Source organism: Vombatus ursinus, unplaced genomic scaffold (genome assembly GCF_900497805.2).
Source record: "Vombatus ursinus unplaced genomic scaffold, bare-nosed wombat genome assembly UNPS02014826.1, whole genome shotgun sequence".
NCBI lineage: Eukaryota > Metazoa > Chordata > Mammalia > Diprotodontia > Vombatidae > Vombatus > Vombatus ursinus.
The window spans coordinates 12,530,629-12,544,275 of NW_020954604.1; the positions used below are offsets into that span (position 1 = coordinate 12,530,629).

Sequence of the window (13,647 nt, forward strand, 5' to 3'; positions counted from 1 at the left end):
TGACAGATAAGCCAGGACTACCCATCCTTTCTCATGTAGATGAGCCATCAAGGTAGAAGCAGCAGCTTCCAAGTCTGCAAGAGAGTTATTGGTTAACATGATATCATGAATATAGTGATACATATTCACAAGTTGTGGCTTAGTCCATTCAACCAGGTCAGCAGCCATGAGGCCATGGCATAAAATTGGCTATGCGAATAGCCCTGTGGTAACACTTCAAATGTCCATTGGCACCTTTCCCATGAAAAGGTAAATTGTTTTTGACTTTTGGGGGCAATTGGGATGGAGAAGAAAGCATTTGCCAAATCTAGAACATAATGATACGTCCCTACCTCATGGCTTAATTGGTCCATGAGAGCTGTCACAGCAGGTATCACTGCATGCAAAGGAGATACAAGCTTATTTATTTCCCTATGATCAAGAGTCATACTCCATGAACCATAAGGCTCCCACATAGGCCAGACTGGTGAGTTGTAAGGACCATGTGTTGGCTGGATTATACCACCTCTCTCAAATTCCAAAACAATTTCTCCAATTTCTTTGTATCCTCCTGGTAATGATACTGCTTTGTGTTAGTAACCTGGTGAGGGGTCAGAAGCAGCAGGGGCACATGCTTCACGTAACATGAACACACAAGCAAAACTCATCCACAGAAGTCTGTAACCACAACCCTTACACTATATGGATACCTGGGATGTATTTGGGAATTGGGGAGATAAATATCTCATATCCGCTTGGGGGCATCCTCCCAATTCCCAGTGAAATGGCTGCTTTCTTAACCAAAATTGATCATCCTCCATTCCCATCTGTCCATTCAGAGGCTTCCCCCAGAAACCGCTCAAGGTTACCATACAACAAGGAGCATTCTGCTCCAATATCCACCAATGCTAATACCCTTTGTACATTTCTCGGGGTGCAGTAGATTGCAAGTTCCACATAAGGCCTCCAGTCCCCACCCAATCCCACAAGGAGAGTCCCTCAGCCTTCTACTCAGTCAAAGCAGAAGGTCCAAACCTCCTCTTCAGAGTCTTCTTGGGCGTGTGTCAAGTCCTTCATGAAATCCTGCAATGTCACTGTTCTCAATATTGACCTCGAGCCCTCTCAGGACTGCCCCTCAGGGTGTCTTTTGACCGGTGGTCAGAATTACTATTCAGGTTTCAACTGTTGCCAGTTTTAACAACACTTTATTTGACTTCCCATTCAACTTGTTCCTGCCTATCTAAGATGCTCTAATTGCTCCCTTTGCAACTTCAACGATAGAGACCTTGGAGTCCAATCAGTGTTTCCTCTAACTTTCTGGAAGGATTTCTCTTCTGCCCTTGAGAAAAAGGAGCGTTAATCCAAATTATCATACTCATTAAGAATACGATAGAGAACAAAGCAGTGGTTAGCTCAGTTTTTTGAGGTCCTACTGAAAACCCTCAATAAGTCCCCTGATGTCTGAGAGCAGCACAGCTGGTAGTGGAAGACCTAGGAAAGTTGGAATTGTAGCCCTTCACCAGTCTCAGTGTCCAACAGACCCCATCACAAACCAGTGATAGATAACAATAAAGCAACTAAATAACTTCCTTGAGTGGATTCAGAATGTGGCCCTTGCATCCTGTGCCAAGTCAGTCTTTAATAAAGCCCGTGAGATAGATTCCCTATCTTACCCAGGCTCCTGAGGCCCCATTAAAAAGTGTCTATTACTAGGGAGCAAAGTAGGGAGGAACCCAAGTTTAAAATCCCTCCTGGAGAGGATGATATAAAAAGTAACAGGTTGAAAATTATTTGAAATCATCAACTGAGGTAAAAAAAAAAAAAAGGAAAAGAAAATGTATTATTGTCCAAACTTCTATTCTATCATTTAGATTTTTTTAAGGAATTATTTTCTTCAGTTAACTTTTGTACCTCCATTTTCATTTGGCCAATTTTACTTTTTATGGAGTTATTTTCTTCAGTGGGTTTTTTTTCCCATTTGACCAATTGTATTTTTTAAGGAATCTTTTTCTTTGGTCAATTTTTGTCCTTCTTTTCCCAAAATGTTGACACTCTCTTGTATACCTCTCATTTCTTTTCCCAAATTTTCTTCTACTTCTCTTATTTGATTTTTTGCGTCCTTATTGAGCTCCTCTAAGAAGGATTTTGGGGCTTGAGACCAATTCATATTCCCCTTTGAGGTTTCAGATGTAGGTATATTGACAATGTTGTCCTCTTCTGAGTTTGTGTTTTGATCTTCCCTGTCACCATAGTAACTTTGTATTATCAATGTTTGTTTTTTTACTTCTTGCTCATTTTTGGCCCATTTTGTGACTTTTAAAGTTGAGCTCTCCTCCTGGGGCACAGGGGAAACTGTCCCAAGCTTCTTGTGGTAGGGGCCAGGGACCTGGTCACTGGCATTGTGTGCTGGGGCCTCAGGTGCTGGTGGCTGGAGGCTGTAGTGCTCTGGCCTGTTGCCTGGTGATGAGCTAGGGTCCTGGTGGTAGTGTTTGCCATGTGCTGAGGCCAGGTGGGATTTCTCTGCATTTCCCCAGGGCTACACTGAAGCACATGGAGGTCTGGCCCCTGAAGGATGTCTGTTTACCCTGGGCTGTACTGAAGCACATGTAGATTTTTTTTTCTCCTCAAAACATTCACTTAATTATTTATAATTTTAACATAGTCAGCTAACATCTTGGTCTCACATCTGTAGCAAAGTAATATCCCCCCAGTTATGAAAGTGCATTGTTATGACGGCAAGATTTGCTCCCAAGTATCAGGGTCTAGTATCACTGTTGAATGCTAGGAGAGAATTTCTTCCTCTATGGCTCCAAACTCCAACTATGGGGAATGCTCTCTCCCCTTTGGGTTACAGAATAGGAGAGATGGCATGGGTAGCAACACCACAGTGGTTGTTCCTGTCCTTTGCAATATGCATGTAGCCTTTTTCACCCCACTTCACACCCAAGTTATTTTTAAGAATCCAGAATTTCTTCTCTTCATTTTGGTTTTCTTCTGTTGTTTGGTTTTCACATCCATATCCAACCAACACTAAAGCATGGTTTGTGTGACATGGTTTGCATTTTGGGTCAATGAAAATTCCTCCTCTATAGTAGATAAAGGGCTTCCATGCATTCACTGACACAGACACTGGTCCCACAGTTGCCACAGTCTTCACCAGAATTTCTTCATTTCCAAAGGGGAGGACTACATGTTTTTTCATTTTAACAACTGCACATTCCGTGTTATAAGAGCACTTCTTACTTTTCTTGGCCACATTAGGGTAGCACTTCTCAGAGACTAAACACTTATTTTTTTTTATATAGATGAAAGCACCAGTGGCTCTTCCCTCACGACAGCCTTAGAATCTGGAACAGTCAATTAGGTTCTGTTTACTGAGTTCTACAAGTTTGCCTGTTTTCCAGAAGAGCTGGCCTTCTAGAGATCCAGTTGCACTGAATGCCCAGCAGGAGCTGCACCTCCTCTGATTTCTAACAGGGGTCACATAGCCAAGCTTTCTTTCTCCAGTCGATTGATTTGGGAAGATCAGAAAAATTTGAAAAAATCTTGGCTGTGGTGGTATCTCTCCTTATCCTTGGTGGTGACATCTTGGGGTTCAGCATTTCCTTGAATTTTTCATCAGTCATGTCTCCAAAATCATTCATCTCCAGGTAGTAGCTCAGCTTCCCCTCTTTATACAGGAGATTTTGATCATTAATGAACTCCAGGTTCTTCTCCCACACCTGTCTCCTAAAAGATTCCTTCTTCTTCAAATGGTCTCTATGTCTTTGGGAATTCTGAGATGCTATAATGTAGGAGAGATCACAGGGGTCATCTAATCCAATCCATACCTAAATCAGAGTCTTCTCTAAAATGTCTTTGAAGACATGTCTTTCCCTTTGAGATCCTTGGTCAATTTCATACATGACATGGCCACCTAAGCCACTTAGGGACAGCTCAACTTGGTAGGCAGTTTCTCCTTATTATAGAACCAAGATCTACACCTTCCAAGCTTTTCTCTGAAGGTTGTCTTGTGCAGAAAAGTAAGCTAAGTCTGATGGCTTTCCTACATGGACATGTACTAGAGGGCACCTATGATAGTCATAGGTTTTACTCTTCTTGATGAAGCCTAGAAGTTTAGGGGTACTGGGACCCAAAGATCATGACACACGGGTCCTATCTGAAAGAATTCAACCCAGGCCTTCTTGCAGCCAAAGACAATGTTTATTAAAGATCTGCCATATTAGCCAGACTCTTAAGGAATCTGAGTATCTAGGAGCTATTGGCTAGATTGTAAAAATCTGAGTATGAGTCTAGATTTTAAGAATCTAAGCCAGCACATGTAGATCTTGTCTCTGGAGGATGCCTGCCTACACCAGGCCACTCTGAAGCACATGCTGGTTCTCAGAGCTGGAGTCTGCTAGTTCCCCTGGCTATCCTAAGGCACATGGCAGGGTGGGGTGGGTCCTGGTGTTGGCATTTGCCTGTTGCACCACACTGGGGCTCAAGATCTCCAGCTGGTTTGCTGAGGTGAGGCTTGCTGCTGTCTTGCTGGGACACTTCCTCTCCTGGACTGCATTCCCCTTTTACCTGAGTGATATGGACCTTTCTTGCTGATCCTCCAAGTCTAACAGGCTAATAGACTGCTCTGCCCATCCTTTCATTGGCTCTGCTGTACTAGGATTTGTTCTGGGTGCTATTTTATGGTTATTTGGAGGGGGATGTGAGAGAACTATAGTGATTTACTACTTACCCTGCCATCTTGGCTCCCAAAAGTGCTCTATCATTTAGGGAGGAAGGAAAATCAATCTCATTCAGTTACATGCCTTGGACAAAATCTGACATCACGGAATCAATACCAGAAAGTTTACAGTTTAAAAGTGGTACTGGTAGTATAGCTCCCTGTTTCTCATGCAAATCTGTGTGTAACCCAGTTATCTTTTTTTTCTAGGAAAGGCAATTTCACAGCCCTCCTTAGAAACCTCTGTTAAAGTTAAATTATCTTTTTTGTCAGGTTGTCTTTCTTGAGGCCTAATCTAAGAGGCTTCTGCTGTGCCTTAAATATTTTTCCATTCATTCTATCTCTGCTGGAAAAATTGCGATGAATATATTTATCTGTAGTTCTTATCATGTTATTATTGGCCAGAAACTCTAATTGCCTAAGGGAATTCTACTCCTCTTCAGACAAGACCATCCGGAACATAATGCTTTTTGTCTCTGCCTCCCAAGTATATACATATACACTGATGGAAAGAGCACAGGAGTTGGAATCAGAAGACATGGGGGCCCCTGTCTTTGTGACCTTCGAGTTCTCTCTCAACCTCAGCTTTCTCATGTGTACAATGAGGATGTTAAACTATATGACTTCCAAGGTCTTCTCTGGGTAGTGTTGCCATGACTGAAGAGGTATGATATTTGGACAAATGCCTTTAAACTTTCACTCCATGATTTCTCAGAATTTCTATACAGCTTCAAATAAGTCACCTTTTGGCAGAAGACCAATAACACCTTTGTTCTGTGAATTTGGAAAAGAGTCATTGGAAGTGCACCAAGGGGATTTCTCTTGTATTTATAATTTCCATATTTAGGAGAGCCTCATGGGCCCCAAAAGAGAGAGGTGAGAACGTAAGACTTGCATCACCAGTCTTTGGAAGCTAACCGAAAGCAGTGGGTTCTATAATTTGAGGTCCTGGCAGTTAATGACCCATGAGAAAGTTGAGATTTTGAATGATACTATTTGTGATTCTCAATCCAGATTTGATTTGAGTGTGTCTTAAAATGAAATTATAATGTGCTCTCATTTAAAGTGAGATGTGTTCTTCTTTTAGTGGTTGACCTTCTATAGGTAGATCAGACTTTAATACAAAATACACTTGATATTTGGAATTGAGGCAATATGTTTAGAAAATGCATGAATAAGAATCAAAAGTATAATAGCTTCAAAGTTACTCTATACTGGTTTTTTAATGCGATCAGTATAGAATGCCAAATTGATAGATGGATAAAGTTATTTTCTATATGATTCAGAAATTAATTCAACTGAATTGATGTTATTTGACTGGCAAAAAATTGTTTTATCTTTTAAAAATACATACTATTTATGTTATTGTTAGGTTTCTACTTTTACTTGTATAGTGATTTTGTATAGGAAATGCTGTGAATTTGAAAAATGATACTTAGAGAATGATGTAATTGTATCCGTAGAAAATTACTTTTTTTTTTAATGTATAGGCTGTTAGATTAGGAATTGACCTGTAAAAGAATGTAGACATTATGTTTAAAAACTTTACTTGGGTATGTTTTGCTTTAAAATGAATAATAACAACTACTTACTCTTTGGAAAAGTACAACAGACCTTGAAAATTCTCTTTATCTCCTTACTTATTTGGGGACTTACCAGGTTCTGTGGGACCTTTTATCTGGGCAATGTCTTAAAATTACCAGCCTTGCTAATAGCACATTCTAAAATTCCAAAGTAATGAAATGGCTTAATGAGAAATTAGACCTTCTCACAGCTGAAGTAAGGAGGCTTACAAGTTTGTTTTATAAAGAGGGATTTTTATCGGAGGGATTGTTTGGCACTAATTATGGAAATTATAGAATTGTACCTACAATAGTATGTATTGAAGTTACACCTTTAAGCCCACTTAGTTTCAACACACCTCAGATTTAAAGATTTTATTTTTGCCTTGGGAGTTAACATTCAACAGTTTTCCAGGGCTGGTGCTCTATCCACTGTGCCACCTAGCTGTCCCTTATTTTCTTGATTTCTGATTCTTCATATCTGCTTCAGGATGGATTTAAGCTGGAAAGACAGAATAAGATAAGGCCTTGTATCCACTTATTGTTAACTGTTATTGCAAGAACATGAGAAAAATAATATTAATATCTGTACCTAGCCCTATACTATGATCAATGAAACTTGCTATTTGAGGTAAAATCTCTTAGGAGTGTATTTCGATATTGTTCTGAATTTGGACTTTAAGTATAACTGTCTGAATTATTACTAAATCACTAAACCATGATTTGAGGGAAATGCCATGTGCTTCTCAAAAGGAGTATAATCTTCTCAGTACCTCCTATTTTCTAGATGATGTGATGACATATATATATAATTATATATATCCTCAAAGGGGGCATAGGATGAAGATGTGATGTGATAAAGATGTAAAAGTTTTAAGTTTCATACAAACTTCATTCTGAGAAAAGCAACAGGATTCTTCTCAAAAAGAAATAGGATGTGTGTGCATGTAATTGGATTCCAAGTGTTTCTATTAATAACAATGACAAAAGTGTAAGTAAACATAATGTTCTTGAATGATATATTTTTAAATTTTTCCTTTGATCCTGAAGGTAATTAATTGCAATTAAGAATAAGATTGAAAAAGTAGAGTAAAGCATCGATCACCCTTAAGGTTCAATCAAGTATACACAGATGAATTTTCTGGTGTTGTTGTACAAACATTTTTTTCTCCCTCCCCCTTGGGATAAACAAGACTTTAATTATGTTTTAGTAATGTAAGTTCTCAAAAATTAATTATGGATTTTACATATAAAATTGCATTAATAATAAATTATCTCCCCCTCCCCATTTTGAAGTCTTTCTCTAATAATAGTAAGAGACAGAAGGGCTCATTTTACAAGTCAGGACCTCATGGATCCTTTTAATTCTTCCTTCATTCTATAGATGGCATTATTCATAGCAGGTACAAGGTTCAGGTAAAGATAGAAAAATCAAGTGTTATATAAAAACTGAAATTCTCTGAACTCTTAAGTAAATTATGGGTTCCTAATTTCACATTCTTCTTATGGTTCTGTTGGTAATAAGGTTAGCTCCATAAGACTTGAACTGGTTTTCATCACATGAATTAGTTATTGGAAGGTCAAATTAAAGAGATTGTATTTGGCCTTACTAAGTTGTACTAGGTCTTATCTCTAGCAGTTTTAGCAGCAGTATCTAGGGACCTTCTGCAAGGGACCTGGAACCAGGGAATTAAATCTAGTAGAAGAGGCTCTGTTCAAAGCTACACTGGGAATGAGGCCTATTCCAGAATTTCCAAGGAAAAATGTTCCCAGTACGAGATGGCTGCAAAATCCAACAGGAAATAAATGGATTAGATGGATATTTGGAGTGGGTTATGAGGAGCAATCCAGATTGAGGAGATAGCATATTATTCAATATTTGTGATCATTACTTTTCTTGGTGCTTGTGTTTGCCTGATAAAATGTGTGATTCTTTGATATCTGAGTTATTGCAGACCCCTCTATGATGAAAACAAAGCAAACAGTGATGGGAACATTTCATTTTCTTTTTTTTTTCAATTATATTGAAGAGTAGGCTGACTCCTGAAACCTATTGCCTGTTAACCTTACTTGCCTTAAAAAAATAAAAACAAAAACAATGGATAGAGCATGGGCCCTGGAGTCAGGATGACCTAAATTCAAATCTGGCCTCAGCCATTTAACACTTCCTGTCTGTTTGACCCTGGAGAAGTCACTTAACCCTGATTGCTTCAAAAAAAAAAAAAACAAAAAACAGCTCCCTGAATCATGAAATGACAGTATCAGGGGAAGACTTTTGACATTCCCAAGAAAAGAAACCAAATGAGATGAAGAAGGGAATATAACCTTCCCCAAAAAAAGATTTTATTTGTGGAAAAATTTCTCCAACACTGAGTCTTAGTGATATACAAATCATTTCCTCTCATTAGCCTACTTTGACTTCTTTAACATGAAGCCTTAAAGGTTTCATAAGTGTAGGATTTTGCCAACCCACTGCTTCATCTGTAATCTGATTTAGTTTACCTATTGAGACTGTCTAACCAGGTATGTTTCCTTGGAGGATGTCTGAGATGTTCCTATTTAACTAAGTTTCTTCAACTTTTATGACAATGAAGGAATCACAGGATTAAGAATTGGTCTTTAAAAGAAACTTTTATAACCTAAAAGAATATGACATTGCAATATGTAAAAGAGTTTATTTCTTTGTCTGTCTGACATAATTTCCTCTATAAAGATTATCAGAAACTCCAATCTTGGTTCAGGGCTTTTAAAAAAAAATCCTGAATCTGTGCTTCAGCATAATAAGACTTGGGTTTTTAATCTCTATCATTTCTGTATTGTAGTAGATTTATTTCAGCAACAATAACTTCCTACACAAGCTCAAAGGAGATGTTTCTCTAATAACTGGGTTCATAGTCTTCAGCAGTTTGTCAAAGGGGTCCTGGACACAAGAGGTTAAGAACCCATTGCCACACACTACCAACAGCTGGATTTCTCACCACTTCAAACTCATGGGCTCATCATATTTCTCCTCAAAGCTTCTCTTCTCTTCTGGCTAGTCTCTCTGCCTCACCTCTCCCCACCCTCTATTCAGCTCCCCAATTGATCTTCCTATAGCAAGTTTATGTCACCCCTCTATTAAATCAACCCCAATGGCTCCTTATTGCCTTTGGGATCAACTACGAAATCTTTTGTTTGGCTCTTAAAGCCATAAATTGGCTCCTTCTGCCTTTCCAGTTTTCTTTTACCTTACTGCCCTTCATGTACTCTTAGATCCATAACACTCCATTTCTCAAATCCTGGTGTTTACACTGACTGTCCCCCATGCCTGGAACACATTCTTCTCCCAGCTTCCTTGTCTTCCTTCAAGCCTCAGCTAAAGTCCTACCTTCTGCAAGAAACCCTTCAAAGACCTCCTTCATCTTGGTGCCTGCTCTCTGAGGTTATCTTCAATTTTCTCTGTAAAGCTCTAGTTTGTACTGAGCTGTTTGCATGCCATCTCCTCCCTTACACCCTGAGCTCAAGAGCTGGGACGGGTTTTTGCCTTTCTTTAAATTCCCCCAACTAGGTAGAGTGCTTGTCTCACAGTATGTTCTTAACAATTTTTTTGATGTGACAACATGACTTGTGATTTCATTGTCTTGGTCAAAGCCACCTCCATTCACTCAGCCTCTCCTGTGGAAATCCTGGTGTTATCTTTGATCCATCCTCTCCCATGACCAGCTACTAGGTGCTGCTCAATGTATCTCCAGGGCAGCTCTCATGTTTCTTCTTCCTTCTCTATTCCTAATTTTCTCTACTACAGGAGAGGTCTTTATACCACCAGGGACTACTATAGCATCCTCTAATATGGACTTCTCAACCTATTGAAGGTAATATCAAGGGTAGCCTTGGCCCTGGTGTGTCCTGCTATGTGCTTTTCCTGATCAACTCTCATTGTTTTCTCTTTTTTTAAAATTTTTTTAGAGGTCTCCTAGTTTTATCATTCAGTGTTTTCCAGACTTGTTATTGACATAGCATTTCTCTTATGTCTCATAACCGTTTTCCCCCAATCCACTATTGTTTAATAGATGAAGATTTTATTTTTCTTCAGCAATCAGGAATGAACAGAATTTTAAGTATCCATTATTATTGTTTATGCAGAACTGAAATCTATGCCTGAAGCTGATTGAGGTGATCAAGGCTGGTCTTCAGCCTGATGCCCATTTTCTCATTTTCTGAGGACACATTCTGGTTCTGCACTTTAAGCTGAGCTAGTTCTGTCTGCCAACAGTCCTTCTGTCCTTTCAGGCCCTCATTCTCCTCATTCAGGACAGTGATCCTCTGCTCTAAATGTCTTAGTGACATCTGTCAGAGATTCTAGTCTCTCCTGCAGTTCCTGAGCCTTTTGGAGTTCACCACGCACGTCTGAGTTCTGCTTCTGGAGACTAACACAGGTGTCTTGCAGCTCCTGGTTCTGTTGGCACAGTTCTTGGTTGAGCTACTCAATCTCCTCCACCTCTCCCTGAGTGGTGACCACTAAAACGTCCTCCTCACTTTCTGGATGAAACTGGAAAGGGACACTGCCCCCCCCCCAGACAACACCATTGTCCTTGGGTAGGTAGGAAGTTTTAAATTGCACTTGTTGCTACAAGGACAATCTTCTGTGGAAATTGGCAGGCAAAGCAGTCCCCACAAAGATGTCATATGCTTGGGTTGTCTTCCATCCTACACTAAAGATGCCAACAGTCTTTCTGGTGGGGAATGAAATGCTGAGTGAGGATGTAATAGCATGTGATGTCTCCTCTAGAAAGCTAAAATTTCTCCACATAGTTAAAGATGATCTGAGAGAAATGGCAATGATCCAGCAGGATGGCTGACATGGGTGGCTCTTCCATGGTGGGGGGGAGAGGGCCTTCCACAGTAACAACAGCAGCCACTAGCAGCTGTGTTGCAACACCAACAGGGGCAGGGGGGCATGGAGGTGGGGAACATCACAGGGAGAACTTCTCTTCACCCGCCCCACCCCCAAATCCATTATTCTTAATGAGGGCACCAACAATTTTCTGGTCATTCATGTGTGTATGTAACATGACCTTAGGCCAGAACTATTACAATAGCCTGCTGAGGGGTCTCCTTGCCTCAGTATCTCCCCACTCTGGGTCATCCTCTACTCAGATGTCAAATTGCTCTTTCTAAAGTGCAGGTATTTCCAGGACTCATGGTGGAAAATGCTATCCACATCCACAGAAAGAACTGACGGAGGCTGAATGCAGATCTAAGCATACTATTTTTACTTTCTTTGCTCTTTCCATGTTTTTTCCCCCTTTTGTTCTGTTTCTTCCTTCAAAACATGACTAATGTGGAAATATGTTTTACATGGTGGTACATGTATGACCTATAGATTGTTTGCTGTTTTGGGGAGGGGTGAGGAGAGAGAGAGGGAGAAAAATTTGTAACTCAAAATCTTGTAAAAAAGTGAATGTTGAAAACTATCTTTACACGTAATTGGAATAAAATATTATTTAAAAAATAAGGAGCAGGTAAGACCATGTTATTTTCCTATTCAACAAACTTCAGTGGCCCTCTACTACTACAGGAATAAATATTTGGAACTCAAAATCTTGTGGAAGTCAATGTTGAAAACTAAAAATTAATTAATTCTAAAAAAGGAACAAAAATAAAATCCTGTTGACTTTCCGACTGTGCACTCCTTCAAGGCAAGGACCACTTTCTGCCTTTCTTTGTGTCCCCAGCACTTAGCCTAGTGCTTGGCACTTGGAAGGCACTTAATCAAGGCTTACTCATTTGATTTGACTAATCTTATGGAGCTTCACCCTCCTCATCTATAAAATGAAGGGTTTAGACCAGATGGCCTCGGAGGCGTCTTCCAACTCTCGATCGATGCTCTATAGTCAAAGGGCATTGGTTGCCAGAAAATGTAGCAAAGGAAAGAACGAAGTCCTTGAACCCATGGTCTATTGCTTTCTCACCAAAGAAGATGCCAGAGGGGCAATTCCCTAGGAAATGGACAGGTTACTTAGAGATTAACAGAACTTCCTTGGGATTCACGGGCTCCTAACAGACATTTAGCTCCTTGCTTCCCCGTGGGATTTATTGCTTTCTCTGTTACTTTATATCCCTAAATTCCAGAGATCTTTGTTTCCAAAAATGATGATTTCATAGATAAGATTCGTATCAGCCCAAATAAAGAAGTTTGGCAGCCTAGATGCTAGGAATAATAACAAATGTCTGCATCCTTCCAAATGTTCATTAATGGAGAAGAAAAAGATCAATATTCCCATGGATTGGATAGAATCTATGACAACCTGGAAACTAAAATACTGCTCAGAAATTTCTGTACAAAATGGACAAGTAGCTGAGCAATCTTGGCTGCTTCATCCCCCAACAGCCCTATAGGGAGCTGCCACTCTCCCCACATCTCCCCAGCTCCCAAATTCTGCTCTGACACTGACAGGTTTCTGCACTCTCCAAAGGAGAAGAGCCCAACTTGGATGAAGAGCAGAGGAGGCCCAGCAACCTCATTTCCAGCCCTCCTGACACTTCTGCTGCTGGTCAAGTACAGTCTGCCATAAACATCGTCAGGAAAAGGTAAGTTCTGGGCAGCCCCACCCCTTGCATGGCAGTGAACTGACCACAAAAATAACTCATTTAGAAAGTATTTCATGCTAAGAATTATGGGTAAATGGTATGGTGATTTTTAACAATTGATTTCCTTCTACTTACCCCAAACAACACTAATTTGGGGGAATCTTAGATGAGATTCCATTATTGTTAGTAATAAAAAGCTAACAGACTTCTACCAAAGGGCCAGGAAATGGCTGGAAGTAGATTTCATAACTGTGGCCAAAGGGAGAATTGTTAACTAAATTAGACTTAGAGGAAAACCAGAGGAGAAAACTATTTTGATCAGCTGAAACTGATGGGGAAAAATGTCTTTGCATCAAATGTCTCTGATAAAGGTCTATTATCCAAGACAGGTAGGGAATGAACATCAATCTATAAGGCCAAGAGCCTCTGCCTGTAGATAAGAGGTCAAAGAAAATTAATAATCCTCAAGTTTGCTCCAAATCACTAACAATGAGAGAAATGGAAGTTAAACAAAACCTGAGGTTTTACCTTTTCCCCAGCAAATCTTCCAAGGTGATGACACATGAAAATGGCCAATATGGGAAGGACTACACAAAGACAGGTAGATGATGCCCTATTTGTGGAGCTGTGAACTGGTATGACAATTGTGTAAAACAATTTGGAATCATGCTCAAAAGCATCAAAATCTCCTTAGTCTTTGATCCTGAGATCCCACAGCTTAACATGTATGACAAGGGTAGAAAAGGTGAGGGAAAAAATCTGAGATTATATGTGTGTGTGTGTGTGTGTGTGTGTGTGTGTGTGTGTGTATGTATA

The 13,647-nt window shown here is 39.9% G+C and overlaps 1 pseudogene; it reads right to left on the bottom strand.

The window, feature by feature from the left end:
* Positions 1–10,368: 10,368 nt before the first annotated feature.
* Positions 10,369–11,257, bottom strand: LOC114025051 (annotated as a pseudogene).
* Positions 11,258–13,647: the final 2,390 nt, after the last annotated feature.